The sequence below is a fragment of the Schistocerca serialis genome, chromosome 9, assembly GCF_023864345.2.
Source record: "Schistocerca serialis cubense isolate TAMUIC-IGC-003099 chromosome 9, iqSchSeri2.2, whole genome shotgun sequence".
Lineage (NCBI taxonomy): Eukaryota > Metazoa > Arthropoda > Insecta > Orthoptera > Acrididae > Schistocerca > Schistocerca serialis.
This window is the reverse complement of record NC_064646.1, coordinates 31,916,717-31,930,602: the sequence shown is the minus strand read 5'-3', so window position 1 is coordinate 31,930,602 and position 13,886 is coordinate 31,916,717. Positions and strand designations below refer to the sequence as shown.

Below are 13,886 nucleotides of genomic sequence, written 5' to 3'. Positions count from 1 at the left end.
GCGTGCGATTTGTATCTGACGTGTGACTATACAAGCACGATACCCCACCTCCCTATCTGGACTGTGTGCTGACCGTCACGAGAACTTCTCCGTGCATTGCGCGTATCTGTCGCTCAGTCAAGTTTCACATTCAGATATAAGCATGTTACCATGAATAGCCAGCATCGTGTGCAAGATTTCGACCGAACTGCACACAAACTCCCATTCACAAGGCGGTCTATCCAAGACGTATCTGTGGCGCTTAACATCAAATTAACTGTCCGCAGCTGAGAAGATTATGCGATGTAGGAATGCGCCTGCGAATGTGGTATTGTTACTGTGACTGACATTAAGATGTTCGCGCAACGTAAATACATTAAATCCTCCAACCCTTTCAGCGCACTGATAGTTCCAGTTCCGAAACACTCATTCTTTATTTGTGTGTACTGATGTCAGTTGCTGTATTAATAATTTATTTAATAGTCACGATAGAACTTTTGTTTTGTTCGGATAAAGGATCGACAATGTTAGTTTTAACGTCTTTTATTTTTTATCATCATATTTTGTCATTTCCCAGGATTCAGCTAAATATAAACAAATGCTTTGTGTCTTTGATTCATGTAACTTTTTTTCGTCTTTGCCGTAATTTTATTTGACCAAAGGCTGGAATTTAGCTCATTTATTGCTTGTTTAGCTTGAATAGTCCTCTACCTTATTTCTTGTTTACTGGAACCCTGATCTGTCACTGTAACTCCCATAATTATACTTATGAAGTGCCTGAATAGTACTTCCATCTATTATGTGTCATATTGCTTACTTCCAATAGAGAGAGATTTTGTTTTAGAAAAAATGATTTGTTCCGTTTTATTGTATGTTTCTATGCATCCTCGTGTACTCTGTTTCAAGGTAATCTGCAGCCAGTATTATCTGTTCACCGGCGAATAGTTAACTCGACAGGTAATCTCCATCTATGTTTAGGTCCATTTCTTCACACTTTTTCATGCATTTTTAAGAACTTCGTTAAGGTAATATTTAAACATAGTATATGCTATACAGCACCCATCTGTAAGGCCTTTGGTTGGTCGCATTACTCTGGAGATCTCTCTTCATATTTTAATTCTTGTCTTAATTCTTGGTAAACTTTCTTAACAAGAGAACATATTTCGGATGGCCAACATCACGCACTATTACGATGCGATATTGCAGTGGCTGTGTTATTCTGATTACGATGCAAAGTTCCTTTACACGTACGTGCATGTCCAAAGGAACAGTCACTGCGGCGACTACAGCCGTTACGTAATAAATTAAATGTATTCGCGAATGCGAATAATGACAACCGTCAGCTGTAGAATCAAATGACGACAGTGAAAATTTGTGCTGGATTAGGAATCGAACTGCATCGTAATCCGAATTGCACAGTCTCAGCAATATCGTATTTACCTGTCGATACGGGGCAAGCGACTTTCGAGTACAACGTCTGACCTGTACGGGAATACACGTAGTGGATGAACGAGTGCAGGTCTCAGATGCGTGACTGACGACACACGGACCGTGAGCCGTGCACGGCTAGCCAAATGGTGAGGCGGCCGTTCGCGATAGGCGGCAAATCCGGCTTCGAGTCCCGGTCCGGCACAAATTTTTATTGTCGTCATTCCATTCTACAGATGATGGTTGTCGTTATTCGCCACTGTGAATACATTTAATGTATCACAGACGATTTGTGGCCCGTGGCCGGAAGTGAGCGTGGGGAAGAACTGTTTCCCCCGTCCTATAGGCGTCCTGCTCAGCTGTCTGCTGTAATTAGCCTCTCATGACACGTGTAGTAGCAGCACGAAGAAAAGCGTGTCAGAGAAAGAAGAAGTTGTGGCCATCGAGGAGACACACAACAGGAAGACTAAGCCAGAAGAGAAGACAGGTTACTCATCCAGTGAAAACAGTTCCCAGCGGTGTTAGTACGAGGTGGAATCCGCTTTTCGTCTTCAGTGAGGCTCGAGAGGACACTGGATGTGCACAAAGCGGCATTATTATGCTGCGACCTTGGGTTAGTGCTCCGCAAAATACCGATAGTACTCGGATTCTTTGTGATCTGTGGCTTGACAGTACTGCCCCAATTATTAATCCAAAGATTTTGTAATAAAATATAGAGCCATTTTCCAACACTACCTACATCATGACAGGACGGCATCCAATCTTCTTTTTTTTTGGGGGGGGGGGGGGGGAGGAGGTGTGAGGGAGGCATACCAACTGAAGAAAATGAAGACAGACAATCTCCTGAAGTGACTATACAATTTGAATGTCAAAAGCCCCTTAAAGGTACCACTCTTTTATCAACGGAAGATTTTAGAGCATTCAATCTAACCGTACAGTGCCTCGACGGTGTGTGGATAGTGTAGCTCAATATAAAGGCGCACTGGCCAGTTTCAACAGAGATCTGTGCATTCTATGGACAACAGTTTTACAAAAGAACCCAACAACGGTAATCAGACGAGAATCTGAGACAATGAAATATGGAATCTGTACATCAAAACTACTACTAGTGTATTAACGACTCTCCTGTGACTATGACGTAATCTGCTGCTAATTCAGCTATTTTTTATATCATCTGCTACTAACTTCGTCCATTTTTAAAGTCATCCAGCATATTTTTCTCCCCTCCTTTCCTTTGCAATCTTGCCATCATTGCAGGTAATTTCTTCATCGTTATGTTATTATTTCCACCAGTTTTCTTTCCTCGCCATTCTTCAGACTTTCAGGCCATTTCACTTTTAGTATTTTTCTCCACATCCAAATCTCAAAAGTAACAAAGTATTCTTTTCTCTTTCTTTTTGACTGCCATATAACACCACACTCCACGTAAAACACTTGGCGATTCTCTTAATTTTAAGGGAATTCTGTTTGCTTTAACTAAGTACTCAACTTTTAAAAAGCTCTTTTAGCCATAGAAATTCTACTTCCTATTTCCTCGACGCAGCTTTCATTTTCTGTCACCAAAAAGTGTCATAAGATTTTACTTGTCCCAAGTTCTTTTCTCCCAGTGATCCTTTGACCCAGTATTCATATTTGTTGATTCTGATCACTTGGACCCTTCTTACATTTATCGTCATTACATACTCTTCTTCTACTTTTACGATCCAGTCCATAATAAACTGTAAACTCTGATTCAGCCAACACTGCTTGATTAGCTGCGTAGTTAAATTTCTTTATCCTTTATTCTTTCTCATACTATTGTGCCTCTTGCTTCTTGCAATGCTTTGTCTGTTTCTTTCTCAGCAAAAATATTGAAAAGCGTTTGTGAAAATCAACAATACTCATCTCCTCTGTTTCCTCATCGCCACTCTTTTAATTCCTATTACCATTTCGTCATATGTGTATCTCCTTTATCAGTCGTCAGCCTTTCCAGGTAACTCTGTCAGACACCTTTTTTCAATCAGCTAAACAAATGTACATATACCTGTTAACTAATAGCATTTTTTTTGGTTCTCAAACAGTCGCGAGAAAGAGCGTAGGGGAGCAGATGAATGAATCTGCCATTCTAGGCACATATGTAGGAAGTGTCGTGTGTTTACAATCTTATTCAGTTCTACCTGGTTTCCACTACATCTCCGCTAGTTATTTTTATCGCAAAACGCAGCTCCTCATTAATAAATGCGCTACTGTCCACAGATTTTGTTTACTCTGATGTACACGCTCAGTTGGCGTGATGGCCGGCACGCAAGTCTTACGAGCGGCCAGAATACGTTCTCAGGCTTTCTAATCGCGCTCCACATATTGTCGTTTCTTTCTCCTATAAAAAGACACTGTCGGCCTCGAAAGGCGCTTGCAGCTGTAGCAGTAGTTGCCATAATCAGTACAGCAACATTGCTACACAGGAATGATCGCATGTAAAGGTCGCAGAACTGGCGAGGAGAAAGAAATGGCGTTGCGAAACGTCAGAGGCCGTGGGACTCGATACCCCCCGTCGGAGTGACGTCTGCCCAGAGCGTGGTACCACCGGGCTGGCCGCGATGCCACAACTTCACACACTCGCGGGGCTCGCCACTGCCGCTGCGCATCTTCTCTTCTGCGGCCGAGTTACCGCCTTACTCACACAGTACCGCGGGCAGGCGGCGCTAGCGCTCTACCAAGGTCAGTCGCTTCTGTTTCGTTCTTCCATTTGAACTCTTCCATAGATGACAGTACTAACTTTGTGAGTCGGTACCAAAGCATTTTCCGTGTTGGGCGCTAACGTCGAATTTGGATGGTCTTCGGCGAGAGAAAAAAGAAAATGCTTGAATTAAATGTAGGACAGGCACATCTTCAACGGGTTTATCAAATGACAGTGAACGTTTCATCTACAGCCCTAGTGCTCGACCGTTGTAAGCTCACAGATAACGAGCAAGATAGTGCAGAGGTGCTCATCATTCCATGAATTCATTCATTGTGTTGAGTCTCACATCATACAGTAGTACATTCAGAAATGTGGAATAGGCCAAGGAATTCGTTAACCGACAGAAGCACCGTTTGCAAACTTCATGCTTCAGTAGCCAGTTTACATCTATCATTCGTGGGACGCGTATATCTCACTAAAGTAATACGCCGTATTATATCCCGATATCTGTCTAGTGCTACAATCGAACAAGAAGCTTTCGGAAATTGGAAAAGATACTGTGGAACGTGGGGTAGGTGTATAGAGGGCTGTGAGCGGCATGTGTTTGTAACTGGTCCAGTGCGTCTAGTTCACGAAAATCAGATCAAATCACCGACTTCTCCTTTCTTAGAATGTCTGAAGTAACTGTGTTCTTTATGCTTCACAGACATTCTTACTTCATATAAAGTAGAAAACATTGGTATGTGCTGTGCCAAAGCCATCATAAAATTTTATATTGAGGATTTTTGTACGATATTTCATGTTTTTAACTGTAGTGAGAATAAAATGTGTGTCGGTGCTGATTTGTTACGCTTTCTCCATATTTACCATACTAGTAAGGTCATTGTACAGATAACAATTTAACGCTGAAAATCCTAGGTTCACATGAAAACATGGACCTTGTTAGGTTCGTGGGACACGTTTGTCCCTCCTCACCGATTTTCAAAATCGGTCACATTAAAATTTTTTTGATAGGTTAGCGTATTACAGATCAAAAAAAAAACACTATTTAACCTTTTATTTTTCAAATATATGCAAAATAAATTAAATTTTAACAGCCTAATGGTTAAAGAAGAGCAGTGGATGTTCTCTGTGTATTTTACGACTGACTACAAATTAATGACTGCTTAATTGGCAGGAAAAGCACTACACTGAAATTTAAAAAAAAGTTAAAACAGTTGCAGTATCTACCTACCTGCCTTATTTTATATCTGCCTAGCTTTATCACCTCAAATAACTTCTGATTAGTTAAAGATATCTGTAATCTCTTTTCATCATGGCTAACAATGATCATTGGCGCTTGAATCAGCGACTAACACGTTCGGTAGAAACAGGGATCAATTTAAAAAAAATGAACTGTATTATTGTTTTGTGACAAAATACCAGATCTGAACGAAACCAGTTCATTATAACCCTTATGTAGGTGTGACAAAAAGTTACGGAGTAAATATACGTTGAATAACGGTATTACATTGAGATGACGAAAGTCATGGTATAGCGATATACACATATACAGATGGCTGTAGTACCGCGTATGCTAGGTGTAAACAGGGCAGTGCATTGGCACAGTTGACATTTATACTCAAGTGATTTACGTGAAAAGGTTTCCGACGTGATTGTGGAGGCACGATGGGTTGGTTCAAATGGCTCTGAGCACTATGGGACTTAACTTCTGAGGTCACTTAGAACTACTTAAACCTAACTAACCTACGGACATCACACACATCCATGCCCGAGGCAGGATTCGAACCTGCGACCGTAGCAGTCACGCCGTTCCAAACTGTAGCGCGTAGAACCGCTCGGCCACTCGAGGCACGATGGGAATTAAAACTTTGAACGCGGAACGGTAGATGGACCTGGGCGCAGGGGACGTTCCATTTCGGAAATCATTAGAGAATTCATTAGTCAGAGATACACAGTGCCAAAAGTGTGCCGAGAATACCACATTTCAGTCATTACCTCACACCACAGATAACGCAGTGGCCGACGGCCTTCACTTAACCACCGACAGCAGCTCGCGTAGAGTTGTCAGTGCTGCAAGACAAGCAACACTGCGTTACATAACCGCTGAAATCAATGTGGGGCATACGTCGAACGCATCCGTTAAGACAGTGCAGCGAAATTTGCCGTTAATGGGCTATGGCAGCAGTCGATCGACCGCGAGTGCCTTTGCTAACAGCACATCGCCTGCGGCGCCTCTCCAGGGCCCGTGACATATCGGTTGGATCCTGGACGACTGGAAAACCTGGCCTGGTCGGATGAATTCCGGTTTCAGTTGTTAACATCTCTTGGTAGGGTTCGAGTGTGGCGCAGATCCCTCGAAGCCATGGACCCACGTTGTCGATAAGACACTGTGCAAGTTGGTGATGGCTGCGTGATGGTGCGAGCCATGTTAACGTGGAATGGACTGGGTCCTCTGGCCAAACTTAACCGATCAGTAACTGGAAATGGTTATGTTCGAGCACTTCGAGAGCATTTGCAGCCATTCATGGACTTTCATGTTCCCAAACAACGATGCCATGTCACCGGGTCACTGTTGATCGCGATTGTTTTGAGGAACATTCTGGACAATTCGAGCGAATGGTTTGGCCACCCAGATTACCCGACATCAACCCCATCGAACATTTATGGGACATAATCGAGAGGCCGGTTCGTGTACATCATCCTGCACCGGCAACACTTTCGCAATTATGGACGGCTACAGAGGTAGCATGGCTCAGTATTTCAGACGACTTTTGAGTCCATGCCACTTAGAGATGTTGCACTACGCAGGGTAAAAGGCCGACACGATATTAGTAGGTATCCCATGACATCTGACACCTCACTGCGTTGTGTTGTTGTTGCAGCCGCTTGTGTGAATGGCGTGCAGCCTAACGCTAGTTACTATAGAGCAGTGATTTCCAAACAGGGGAGGTAATTACAGCTAGAGGGCTAAAGTGTAATCATCTGAGAAGTGAAAACAAAAGGGTTCATTTTCGCTTTGGGCACGAAACTTTTTTTAAACGATCATTACTATTATCACTATTTCGTAAGACAGTAACACTAATTACGTAAGTAGCGATGTTGTGGAGATCTCAGCTTATCGAACGAAAGTATGAACAACATAGCCCCACATAGGCCACCAAGTGTGCATACACTTACCACTTCGTACAGTTCATCGGTGACTGTAGGACTGAGACATATATATCACATATGGTTAAATATCTCATGAGAATGCCTTCTGCGAATTGTGGATTGTTCCCGCAATAGACTAGAAATTGCTTGACTGCTCACTTTGCAACAGTAAGCGAACTAGACAGCACAACACAACAATGACTGCATAATGTCTGTTGCACTGCTATAGGGTCTGCACTGTATTATTATTATTAATATTATTATTATTGTTGTTATTTCTTTCCTTTCTCAGACGTTATGTCTGGTTAAAAATGGAAAGTGACGCGGACCTTGATCAAGCGTGACTTCCTTTTAACTGTACGGTATATGTTACATTGCATTTAGGAACTTTCGGGTAATTGAACATGTATCAATAATTACAGATTTGGATGTAGCTGTATGAAGGATTCCCTCACTTCCGCCCGAATCCTACGAGTAATCTATCATAATCATTGCTAAAATGAATGGTTTTGGAAGTCCATACCATTCTAAGAACCTTCTGTGATTGTGTATGATCGAAATCTAAAAGTATGCATAAGTTATTGTAGAAAACAAATGTGCATGTACGATTTTGAGACTAAAAATTAACTCGTCTAATCTATTCGTCGGGCGTTTTACTGTCGACTCTTTCGGTTTCTGTCTGCCGACTTTTCACAGGAACCATCCCGGCATTTACCAGTAGCCATTTAGGGAAATTACGAAAAACCTAAATCAGGATGGTTCAAAATGGTTCAAATGGTTCTGAGCACTATGGGACTTAACATCTGTGGTCATCAGTCCCCTAGAACTTAGAATTACTTAAACCTAACTAACCTAAGGACACCACACACATCCATGCCCGAGGAAGGATTCGAACCTGCGACCGTAGCAGTCGCGCGGTTCCGGACTGCGCGCCTAGAACCGCTAGACCACCGCGGCCGGCAAATCAGGATGGTCGGACGCGGATTTGAACCGTTGTCCTCCCAAATGGGAGTCCAGTGTACTAGCCACTGCACCACCTCGCTTGATATAATGATGCTGCTGTAACATAACCGTTGTCAGTTTAAACCACGTTCCATATCTCAGTAGTGTTTTCTCTCTCTCTCTCTCTCTCTCTCTCTCTCTCTCTCTCTCTCTCTCTCTCTCTCTCTCTCTAGTAATGTTCAGTTTGAAGATGAGATATGAACACAGTATTATATTCTTCTTTCTTGTGGCTTAGCTCAATGGTCATTTTGAAGATGAGACGTGAACGCAGTATTATATTCTTCTTTTTTGTGGATTAACTCTGCAAAATGTATTTTTGAATCCATACAAGAAATTATTATTTAATTCTTTAAACGTATCGTTTCGCTATACTTTGTCACAGAACATGTAGCAGAATACTGTCATGGTTGTTATTAAAGGTCTACAGTTTTATTCGTATGCTGTAATAATGTAGATTATATGAATGGTATTTTTTTTTTTAATTCATGGAAGAAACAGACTTCGCAAAAGTGTAAGGACATTTCAGCTCGTTAGTTCCTGAAGTATGTTAAAATTAGCGGTGCCCACCTTGCTACTCGACGCAGAGCTGTTCAACATTGCAATCTGTTTCAGTTTGTAATTCATTTTCAAACAGCCAACATAACTCAGAATATAGGCGTCCGTAAGGGGAGGTGGGTGGGGGAAGCATTGTCACTTGCGCGGGTGGGAGGGAGCGGCATTTACTCCCCGACCCTCCTCTGGAATGCTTTTCAGTTCATTATAGGTGATTTTTTCCCCCCCATGAACCATGGACCTTGCCGTTGCTGGGGAGGCTTGCGTGCCTCAGCGATACAGATGGCCGTACCGTAGGTGCAACCACAACGGAGGGGTATCTGTTGAGAGGCCAGACAAACATGTGGTTCCTGAAGAGGGGCAGCAGCCTTTTCAGCAGTTGCAGGGGCAACAGTCTGGATGATTGACTGATCTGGCCTTGTAACATTAACCAAAACGGCCTTGCTGTGCTGGTACTGCGAACGGCTGAAAGCAAGGGGAAACTAAAGCCGTTATTTTTCCCGAGGACATGCAGCTTTACTGTATGATTAAATGATGATGGCGTCCTCTTGGGTAAAATATTCCGGAGGTAAAATAGTCCCCCATTCGGATCTCCGGGCGGGGACTACTCAAGAGAACGTCATTATCAGGAGAAAGAAAACTGGCATTCTACGGATCGGAGCGTGGAATGTCAGATCCCTTAATCGGGCAGGTAGGTTAGAAAATTTAAAAAGGGAAATGGATAGGTTAAAGTTAGATATAGTGGGAATTAGTGAAGTTCGGTGGCAGGAGGAACAAGACTTTTGGTCAGGTGATTACAGGGTTATAAATACAAAATCAAATAGGGGTAATGCAGGAGTAGGTTTAATAATGAATAAAAAAATAGGAGTGCGGGTTAGCTATTACAAACAGCATAGTGAACGCATTATTGTAGCCAAGATAGACACAAAGTCCATGCCTACTACAGTAGTACAAGTTTAAATGCCAACTAGCTCTGCAGATGATGAAGAAATAGATGAAATGTATGACGAGATAAAAGAAATTATTCAGTTAGTGAAGGGAGACGAAAATTTAATAGTCATGGGTGACTGGAATTCGTCAGTAGGAAAAGGGAGAGAAGGAAACATAGTAGGTGAATATGGATTGGGGGAAAGGAATGAGAGAGGAAGCCGCCTTGTAGAATTTTGCACAGAGCACAACTTAATCATAGCTAACACTTGGTTCAAGAATCATAAAAGAAGGTTGTATAGCTGGAAGAATCCTGGAGATACTAAAAGATATCAGATAGATTATATAATGGTAAGACAGAAATTTAGGAACCAGGTTTTAAATTGTAAGACATTTCCAGGGGCAGATGTGGATTCTGACCACAATCTATTGGTTATGAACTGCAGATCGAAACTGAAGAAACTGCAAAAAGGTGGGAATTTAAGGAGATGGGACCTGGATAAACTGAAAGAACCAGAGGTTGTAGAGAGTTTCAGGGAGAGCATAAAGGAACAATTGACAGGAATGGGGGAAAGAAATACAGTAGAAGAAGAATGGGTAGCTCTGAGGGATGAAGTAGTGAAGGCAGAAGACGATCAAGTAGGTAAAAAGACGAGGGCTAATAGAAATCCTTGGGTAACAGAAGAAATATTGAATTTAATTGATGAAAGGAGAAAATATAAAAATGCAGTAAATGAAGCAGGCAAAAAGGAATACAAACGTCTCAAAAATGATATCGCCAGGAAGTGCAAAATGGCTAAGCAGGGATGACTAGAGGACAAATGTAAGGAAGTAGAGGCTTATCTCACTAGGGGTAAGATAGATACTGCCTACAGGAAAATTAAAGAGACCTTTGGAGAGAAGAGAACCACTTGTATGAATATCAAGAGCTCAGATGGCAACCCAGTTCTAAGCAAAGAAGGAAAGGCAGAAAGGTGGAAGGAGTATATAGAGGATTTATACAAGGGTGATGTACTTGAGGACAATATTATGGAAATGGAAGAGGATGTAGATGAAGACGAAATGGGAGATACGATACTGCGTGAAGAGTTTGACAGAGCACTGAAAGACCTGAGGCGAAACAAGGCCCCGGGAGTAGACAACATCCCATTCGAACTACTGATGGCCTCGGGAGAGCCAGTCATGACAAAACTCTACCATCTGGTGAGCACGATGTATGAGACAGGCGAAATACCTTCAGACTTCAAGAAGAATATAATAATTCCAATCCCAAAGAAAGCAGGTGTTGAGAGATGTGAAAATTACCGAACTATCAGTTTAATAAGTCACAGCTGCAAAATACTAACGCGAATTCTTTACAGACGAATGGTAAAACTGGTAGAAGCCGACCTCGGGGAAGATCAGTTTGGATTCCGTAGAAATATTGGAACACGTGAGGCAATACTGACCTTACGACTTATCTTAGAAGAAAGATTAAGAAAAGGCAAACCTACGTTTCTAGCATTTGTAGACTTAGAGAAAGCTTTTGACAACGTTAACTGGAATACTCTCTTTCAAATTCTGAAGGTGGCAGGGGTAAAATACAGGGAGCGAAAGGCTATTTACAACTTGTACAGAAACCAGATGGCAGTTATAAGAGTCGAGGGGCATGAAAGGGAAGCAGTGGTCGGAAAAGGAGTGAGACAGGGTTGTAGCCTTTCCCCGATGTTATTCAATCTGTATATTGAGCAAGCAGTAAAGGAAACAAAAGAAAACTTCGGAGTAGGTATTAAAATTCATGGAGAAGAAGTAAAAACTTTGAGGTTCGCCGATGACATTGTAATTCTGTCAGAGACAGCAAAGGACTTGGAAGAGCAGTTGAACGGAATGGACAGTGTCTTGAAAGGAGGATATAAGATGAACATCAACAAAAGCAAAACGAGGATAATGGAATGTAGTCGAATTAAGTCGGGTGATGCTGAGGGAATTAGATTAGGAAATGAGACACTTAAAGTAGTAAAGGAGTTTTGCTATTTAGGGAGTAAAATAACTGATGATGGTCGATGTAGAAAGGATATAAAATGTAGACTGGCAATGGCAAGGAAATCGTTTCTGAAGAAGAGAAATTTGTTAACATCGAGTATAGATTTAAGTGTCAGGAAGTCGTTTCTGAAAGTATTTGTATGGAGTGTAGCCATGTATGGAAGTGAAACATGGACGATAACCAGTTTGGACAAGAAGAGAATAGAAGCTTTCGAAATGTGGTGCTAGAGAAGAATGCTGAAGATAAGGTGGGTAGATCACGTAACTAATGAGGAGGTATTGAGTAGGATTGGGGAGAAGAGGAGTTTGTGGCACAACTTGACTAGAAGAAGGGATCGGTTGGTAGGACATGTTTTGAGGCATCGAGGGATCACCAATTTAGCATTGGAGGGCACCGTGGAGGGTAAAAATCGTAGAGGGAGACCAAGAGATGAATACACTAAGCAGATTCAAAAGGATGTTGGTTGCAGTAGCTACTGGGAGATGAAGCAGCTTGCACAGGATAGAGTAGCATGGAGAGCTGCATCAAACCAGTCTCAGGACTGAAGACCACAACAACAATAGGTGATTTTCCGTGATGGCGATAAGACTCATGTTTAGAAAGTTGTAGCATTACGTGGCTGATCACAGTGTGATAGTTCTATGAATACTTCGATTTGGCCAACTCATTTATAATTTTAAAAAATGGTAATTTTAAACAAATGCCCCCTCCCCTCCGTGTATAAATTTCTGCAGACGGCCATGGTTCAGAACACTGGATACTGTGATTGGATGTGGATGTTTTATGGTCTCTCTCCCCGGGAGAGAGAGAGAGAGAGAGAGAGAGAGAGAGAGAGACTGCTAGTAACTTAGTGACGCACATCTTGCGACTGTATTTTTAATGAATATACACATAAGAACAGATAATACCGTTAAGCATTGGAAGACACGTGCGATCTCAGCCTTTTAACCAATCAGCAGGCCACAGGCAAGGTGGTAACTACTGTAAGCCATACATCAAGCAAGAACGAAGGCCGTGGGAACCCATTGTGACTGTCAATAGCAGGACGTAAGTACTATCCCATGCCCACTGTCATGCAGTACCTAAATCGTAGCCGAGCTCGTACCAGAAGTTGCGAATCTGTATTGTCGTGTAGTTATTCTTGCAACGCGTACGGTTTTTCGAAAAAATGATAAGGTAACAGTATCCCATACTTTGTTTCTCACTTAAGGTTCCGTGTTGGTGTGTACAACACGTCTTTTAAATGTTTAACAAGAACTTCTAGTTTGAACAGAAATGGCCTTCTGATCTGCAGTCCAGCCCCTGAGTTCGGATTTTGTGAAGCAGAACTCGTATTTGCCGGAGCTGAGAGTTGGGAAGGCGCTGATCAACTATTCATAAGTGATAATGAATAAATTTTTCTTGGAAGCTACGGATAATTAAATACTACTAATACGTATATGAGCACTGAGCCATCAGTAACTAATTTTTGGTTAATTACTGTTTTATCCCTAGAGAGAATAATTCTGCGCAACAGTGTTTTTAACTTTTAATTGTTACTCTGCGATAATAATGCACGAGATAAAAAAGGTGTAAAATAACTTTGGAGTTACGAAAAGAAAAAAAAAACATGCCTCATTTTTTTTCTTTTTTGTTTAAAACATGTCTATGAAAAACCAGGTAGCAGTTAGGTGTCAGATTACTTTTAGGAATATGTGCTGACCACTTTGCAATGTTCATAGGAGATTTCAATCAATGGTTACAGGCAGTTAACCGTAAAGCAAATTTCATTCAGACTCAACTTTTCATTGAATACGATTTTCTTGCCTGCAAAAACAGGTCGTAAATTTCGTTTTGTGGATTTTTTGCTGTACTTGATTACCATGCTATTTTTCATTCGTTTATATCTTATAATTAAGCTGTTCATAGACGCCTGAAACGAAAAATTTCAGACACACAGTCATATATCTGTTTCTTATTTGTGTAAAGTTTGCAAGTAAAAAAGATTTATTGTCTCAAGTGTTTTACACGTCCAATACATGACTTTGTTATGGAGCTTATATTTTCATTTCTCTCTCATTGTTTATCAGAAATACACTCCCATGTCCGAAAATTTGGATCTCAACTTCAACGTAGTTACTTTTTCCTGTGATGTTTAAACATTATAACTGCTGGTTATAGAGA

At 41.5% G+C, this 13,886-nt stretch overlaps 1 protein-coding gene across 2 annotated transcripts in view; it reads left to right on the top strand.

Annotated features, from left to right (window-relative positions):
* Positions 1-13,886, top strand: part of LOC126419304 (acetyl-CoA carboxylase) — a 444,881-nt gene that overhangs the window by 286,448 nt on the left and 144,547 nt on the right. The gene's annotated exons all lie outside the window — the stretch shown is intronic.